Genomic DNA, 7,433 nt, shown 5'->3' with positions numbered 1-7,433 from the left:
TAGGTGACCACATAGTTAGGAGGTAGTGTCTTCTTACCATTTGAGTTACTCTTAGATTTGTAGATGTTGGATGCTCATTGATATAGTTGTACCATTATCATTCTTATTCTTATCTCGGAGACTTCTATTCATTTGATGTATTTATGTTTCATGTATTTTCAGATCCTATGAGATATTATATTGTATATTAATGTACTTGTATCTATTTTCACATACCCTATGACATGTGTAGTGGATGTTATCCATTAGAGGTGCTTTTGTATTATTATTTGTACTTATGCATTTTCTTATGTGATAATGCATCTACTATTTCTTTATGATCAAGAGACTTAGTACTTGAGACTTAAACTAATTATTATAAACTTCTTAAATGTGACTCAACGTGAAGGAACCCTTGAGGAATAAAATTGTATTTGTACTTTATTATGTGTACTTGATGTGCATATGCATATTGCTTCCACATTGTTACTTTGATTTTGTTTAAACTTTATAAAAAAAATTAGTTCAGTAAACATTGTAACATGTTAGGTCTATTTCTCTTGGGTTCTTGAGTGCAACGTTACAAAATGTTGTTTTTTTATGTTTCTTAAGGGGGGTTGTTTGAGTTTTGTTGCACATATGCACACCTCCATGAGTGTATTTTTACCTAAGAAAGGTTGGAGGATCTAAAGGTGTGGATAAGCACAGATGCAAATTTGTAGAGCTCTCAAGGGTGCGAGGGTGTGCAACTGGAGATGGAGAAGAGAACAAAGTAAAGAGTGAAGGGGGGTGTTGGAGTTCTATAGTCCCATGGTGGTACCTTGGAGCACACCTCCAAGGGTGCTCACATGTGCAAGTGCACATCTTTAGAGAGAGGTGAAGTGTGCATCTACGCACTTAACACACATGTACATGTGTGCAAGTATGCATATGCATAAATAATGCATTTTGAAGTCCTGATAAGTTTATTTTTTTGCCCTATTCTTACTGCCAAACATTTCCCAATCAGAGACTAAGGTTTGACCTAGACCCAGAGGAGGATCCTATCTGACTGAGGTGCCTTACTAGGTACCTTAGTGAGGTTTTCAAAACTAGGGGGTCCATATTTTTTGACTCAAAATGTGTTGTGCATTGTGGGATCACAATAGTTAGCAAGATATATATGAATAGAAACTAATAATTAGGTAGAATTAATGACTTTAGTTGAAGGACTAGAACTTTGTAAAACTCTTGGTTGCAGGAATGTAGAGATTGAAGGAGATTATGCAATTATAATAAATGCTTGATGGAAATGATCCTTTATTAATTGGAGACTAGACTCAATTTTATCTAGAGACCTCTTACTATGTCAAACCTTTAAAAAGATTGCAATCAATCATATTTATCGAGAGGGAAATCAAATAGTGGATGAATTAGCTAATATAGGTAAAGAAGGGTAGTCATAAGTAGAAAAAATTTCAATATAGAGAACCAATATGAAATAGAGATGGTTTAAGTTTTTTGAATATCTACTATAGTTCAAATCTCATTATCTAGGAAGATTTTGGGGTCTTTCCATAGGTCTTATCGACTACCTACATACATCTCACATCCCAAGTTACACTAGTAAATTTGAACTCAATTTTCAACAAATATTGGTCAAAATTTCAACTAAGTAGTTTGTGGTAATTTTTCTCATCAAAATTTTGACCAACCAATGTTTGGTCAAAATTTTGACCAATACATTCGTCAAAAAAATTTAATTTTTTCTATCTTTGATTTGTCAGTGTTGGTTGAAATTTTCACCAATGTTTAGTCAATTTTTTTTTGAATTGGTGGAAATTTCGACCAATTCTTGGTAGAAAACTACTAAGATTTGGTCAAAAAAAATTTAAATTGTTGAAAATTTTGACAAAGTCTTGGTAGAAAACTATCAAGAATTGGTCAAAATTTCTACCAATGTTGGGTCAAATTTTTTTATAATTGATGGAAATTTTGACCAAGTCTTGGTAGAAAACTATCAAGAATTGGTCAAAATTTCCACCAATGTTTGGTCAATTTTTTTTATAAATGTTGTATCAAGAAATTGTTTCTTATCCAAGCCATTTAATTTGCAACCTTTTAAATCTCTACAAAGATAAAGTTGGAATAGGAGAATTTTTCTTCTCAAAGGTGTCCTCTAATTGTAAAGCATCCATTCCATTATTTCTTGAATGAGATATGTCTTGTTTGTTGAACAAATAATGGAATGGATGCTTTACAATCAAAGGACACCTTTGAGAAGAAAAATTCTCCTACTCCAACTTTATCTTTGCAAAGATTTAAAAGGTTGTAAACTAAATGTCTTGGATAAGAAATAATTGCTTGATACAACATGGAACAAATGGACATTTATGCATAGGGCACCATTAACTATGTGAGTGATGAAGCCAAATTTTTTTGGGTGAAAGCCACCAATTAATATAAGGTTTCTAATTTCTACGAGGTCAACATTGTGGTTGTAAAGGTTGTGGAGAGGGTACTTCTTCATTGTTTGCTTCATCACTAATCAACTTGCACCACAAGCCAATGGTCTTCATCTTTGTTATGGGTTCCTATCCCCTATGTAAGTTGAAAAATTAAACAGTCTTCATCTTTATTGTGGGCTCCTATCCCCTATGTGAGTCTTCATCTTTGTTATGGGTGTGAATTAGTATTCCAGAACTGTTATAACTTTTGAATGCACATTAAACAACATAACATATTAAAGACTAAAGAGATTAAGCATAAAGATGCATAAATTAATTTATTCACATAAAACCTTTATGGATAAAAAACCACAACATACAAGAGCTTTTTATTAACCAAAATTAAAAATGGGCACCAATAACCTAGAATACAAATGTGAGCACCAACCCAAATGTAGAACTTAATACCACTTTTAAGAACATTCTCAACATTTTAGATAACATCCCCTTTTTATCAACAATAATAGAAAAATGAATGTTGCACTACAAATATCATCTTCAATGACAACATCTCAACTACAACGAAATGCACAACATTAAATAAAATCTGTCACGTAGCTCATTCATTTCTCCTTTAATGTATATTTTCACCTCCCAGTCTATAATAAACTTCTTATCTTTGTATATCTACTCTTACTACATCATATGCTTGACTCGACTCATTCATAGGAATAAAATAACTATATTCTCCAAGAGCTAGATATATAGAAGACTTGTACCCAAATGGATACTCACTTAGTACACACATGATAAGAAGAATAATAGTTAGCCAAATCTCATGCTCCTCATGCATGCTTCGAGAACTGATATGACTCTCTTTATAAAATAATGACACATTCACCTTTTACTAAATAGTGCATGGCCCATGAGAGTAGAAATAAAGAGTAATATTTCTAGAATTTGTAGCAGTGTATATTTCCATCAATGCACATGTTTTTTCCTTCATTAAACTTTATCACAACCCATTCTAAAAATAAGAAATATTTAACACAGAAGCCTAGACAAGGTCAATGTTGTCTCAAATACATCCTTTATACACGACACTCCATTTTTTAATACAAAGAATTCTCATACACACCAAACAGTAAGCTCTGACTATTAGGAATAAAGACTAATCAAACTATTACCAATAAGTAAATGATTTTACTTCTAAAAAATTGATTGTTAAATAATCAATTCTGAATCCATTCAAGAGTATAATATATGTGATGGAATTTTGAAACACCTAACATTAGGAAAGCAATCCTTTAGGAAAATTAATCCGAATAAATATGGGTCCCATAGTATTTATTATATCAACAGTGACATGGCAGCAATGCATAAAATATCTCAAGGTAAAATTGAAGATGAAAATGAGTACAAGCATATGGTTGACTTACGTCAGACAAGATTCACCCTTAGAGCAATTCAACAACACATGAACCAAAAATATAGAAGCTATGGGATGAGAAATAGATTTTAAATAGTGTGATTAGTGTTTGGTGTTTTTATTACCCAAATTACTTGTGAAATTTCAAATTTGAATACAAGAGAAGAGGTATGGTTTCTAGGCAACACATCTAAGGTGAAGGATAAACTAAATGCACTATAGACATTTCCAAACTTGGCTTCTATGCTGAAAGGAAATCCATGAGAGGTGTGTTTCAAAAAGCCTACTTATGAAAGTCAAACATATGCAATTGAAAGCAATTGTAAATGGCATAGCATAAAACATAGATGAGCAATAGAAATAAGAATTTTTTTACATGATTATTCAATTCAATAACAAAGCAGGGGAATACATTCATCGCAAATTTCATCAATATGAAGATTTCCATTACTTTTTGGTTATAATGTTATCTTATAATGACCCCAAAATTGTAAATAATTATTTCAATCAAATTGTATGACACTCTTATAATTATATTTAACAAGAAGAACAATATGTGTACTAAAGAATCTCTGAGGTTAAGTTTTAGAGGCATTCAAAAATCTCTTGTTTTGCAGCATTGTTTCACTATTGAAAGGAGACATTATTATTTGATATAATGTACACTAGTCAAATTGGATCCATAGTAAACAAATCATATTGCAAAAGGGCAAGAAGATTGCAATTTCTTACCTTTAATATTGTTGGAGACAAAGAGCTAGGTCCTCTAGAGGAGAAAAATGCAATTTTTGGAGCAAGTGTCTTCTTGATAGCTGTCTATGTAGTAGTTAGTCTTAAAAGAGGAGATCTGTAGAGTAACAATATTAGGGCATTTTCAATCAAAGTGTTTTTAAAAAAATCTTGTAGTTACAAATGCAAGGTGATAGCTACCTTGTTTCCTTTGTAGAAATTACCAATTGTTTACCTTGATGTCTATATGTAAGAAAGAATACTAGTGCACACTTCAAAATCCACTTGTACACATAGAATAATAGGGGAAGAATCTATAGTCGTGGTTTTGATTTGAGCATAGATCACTCCAATTCCTTGGGCATTGTAGACACTAAGTGCTACATCACTACTTGGCTTTTGTGTTCTAGTTTGGAAGCACATAACAAATTTACTTTTTGCTAAAGTAATATTAAGAGAGTTTGTTTCACAAGTCTTGTAGATTTATTACTTCCTGTGAGAATCATTACATCATTAAAGGTAAAAGTTAGCAATAAATGTTAGAAGTCATACCTAGCTTGTGAGGTACTCGCATCCTTAGAAGCAATGTCTTCTGCATAAACAAGGCTATATGACTTCCCCATATGTTTTTTGGTATACAATGCTTGACCTTGTAGGACAAAATATGCCTTATAGTAATGCCATCAAAATTTAACTTACTAAATTAGTAGAAAAAGAAAACTAGTTTAAAATTAAATTGTGTACAAGTTTTTTGTATCAATCTTTCAGATCAAATTTCATGATTCATCATCAAGATATTATGAATCACTTAGTGGGGTACATAAATTGTGTACACAGTTTAATCAAATACAACTTTCTCTATACAATTTGGATTGTGGAAATCTCTTATTATTGATACTAGGTATGAATGATCCAACTATATCAAACATCTTACAAAATTTTCTAAATAGAGAAGAATGGGTGTTTAACCTTGAAGGTTTGATTGTTTCCAAGAGTTAATGCAGTGGGAAAACTTCTATCAATTGTGCTTGTTGCTACTGTAATTAACCAAGGAGTTGTATTTGTAACTGTATCTGAGTAAGGTCCAAAGTTTCTAGATGAACAAACTAAAACAATTCATTTTTCTAGAGCATGAAATGACCTAATAGCAATTGCATCATCAAAATAAGCATCCAATAGAGGTTGTGATCCAAGAGACAAAGATTTCACATCCACACCATCATGAATTGCATCATCAAATTCAACAAGTATGTCAGCTAAAATACAATCACCAATAGCCTAGCATACTTTGTATGTTGCAATATGAGTTGCTGAGGCACCACCCCCCCCACCCCACCCCCCCCATAGATCCTAGAGCTAGCCCAAGAAATCTCACATTATCTACCAAATTACCTGTTGTTGTTGAAGAAGTATGAGTTCCATGACCTGATGCATCATGAGGTGACAAAAACTCTTTTACACTGTTCCTATTTAGTGGCCCAAATTCAACTTTATATGCTTTATTATACCAGCATGCACCGATGATCTTCCTAAACCATAAGCTCTAGTTAGTAATGGATGTGTTAGGATAGAATTTGACTACTTAAAAGAAGAGATGAATAAAACTATTTACAGATAAATCCATAGTTTTGAGTGAAACTCATGAAGTATGAATTTGTGAAGATTGACCCACATAACATCTAGGCCTAAAATAAAAGTATAGTATTTTCACAAATATTTGAAGCTAACCCTAGAAATAATCTAAAAAATTACAAGATCCACTGAATAAAATTCACCCCCTATATATTGGACTTTCTAAATAATGAGATGTCTAAGTTATATAATAGACCTATTACAATGTGATGTATTAAACCCTTGGATATTTTGAGTCATTTGGAGTCTTATGGGGTTTGTAGTTGTTTTGGGCAACTTGGAAAACTTACATGCTGGAAGAAGTTTGCAAGTGGAGTTTGTCTTGTGAATTCAAAGGTGTGGAGATTAGTGTGTTAACCTAGAAGATTGAGTGGGTAGGGTCATTGCTTCAATTGCGCTTGAGGAAGATATAAGGGTATTTTTTGAGAACAAAGGGATAGTTATTCCATGCATCAAATCAATGGTTGACCACTGATTCTACATCAAGTGGTATTAGAGCCTAAAAAGGTCTTGAGGGTATGTTTTTTGGAGACTTGGAATCTAGTCTAAGATGCTAAGTGCTTGGTGTCCTTTGATATGACATAGGAGTAGATGCATCCTTCTATGTGTTCCAAAGTTGTGGCATTGGGCTTGAGGGATCTTAGATTGGGTTTTTTGGTGAAGGTGTAAGGTGTTCAATTTTTTTTTCTAATAGAAAGAATGGTGATAATGAAGGAACCCCTGGATATGGAGTACAATGAAGAAGAAGGAGTTTTTAAGACACATTGCAAATGCTATGGTAAAAATTGTAAGCTTTGCAATGACAAATGGAGCCTTTACCAACTTTATTTCTATGGAGGTGATTGAAAAGTTGCTTATTCCTAGGACTGCACTTAAGAAGCCTTATAGGGTACAAGGATGGAATGAAAAGGATATGGTTGAAATCACTAAACAAGCAAGCATTCCTTTCAAAATTAGTGCCTATGAAGATGTTTTATGGTTTTATATCGTTGCAAAGATGGAATGCCATTTGATCCTTGGGAGGACATGGTATATGGAAAATAGGGCTTTACATCATGGAGAGGATAACACCTATACTTTTAGGCATATGGGGTATATGGTAGTAATGTATCCATTGAGGAAAGGACAAGCAACATGGCAGGTGCATGATCACATTGGTGTGATGGGGTGGATAATTTTTCTAGAACCTAGAATGCAAAAGGATGAAGCAGTGTTAAAACAAAATGTTTGTGAAATAA

General features: G+C 32.8%; 1 pseudogene; it reads right to left on the bottom strand.

The window, feature by feature from the left end:
- Positions 1-4,503: 4,503 nt before the first annotated feature.
- On the bottom strand, positions 4,504-6,435 carry LOC149553896 (subtilisin-like protease SBT3.9; annotated as a pseudogene).
- Between the last annotated feature and the right edge of the window lie 998 nt (positions 6,436-7,433).

The sequence above is a fragment of the Cupressus sempervirens genome, chromosome 6, assembly GCF_028749045.1.
Source record: "Cupressus sempervirens isolate cs-2001-9-10 chromosome 6, ASM2874904v1, whole genome shotgun sequence".
Classification (NCBI taxonomy): Eukaryota; Viridiplantae; Streptophyta; class Pinopsida; order Cupressales; family Cupressaceae; genus Cupressus; species Cupressus sempervirens.
The sequence above is the reverse complement of the archived record's forward strand: the minus strand, read 5'-3'. Positions and strand labels throughout refer to the sequence as shown.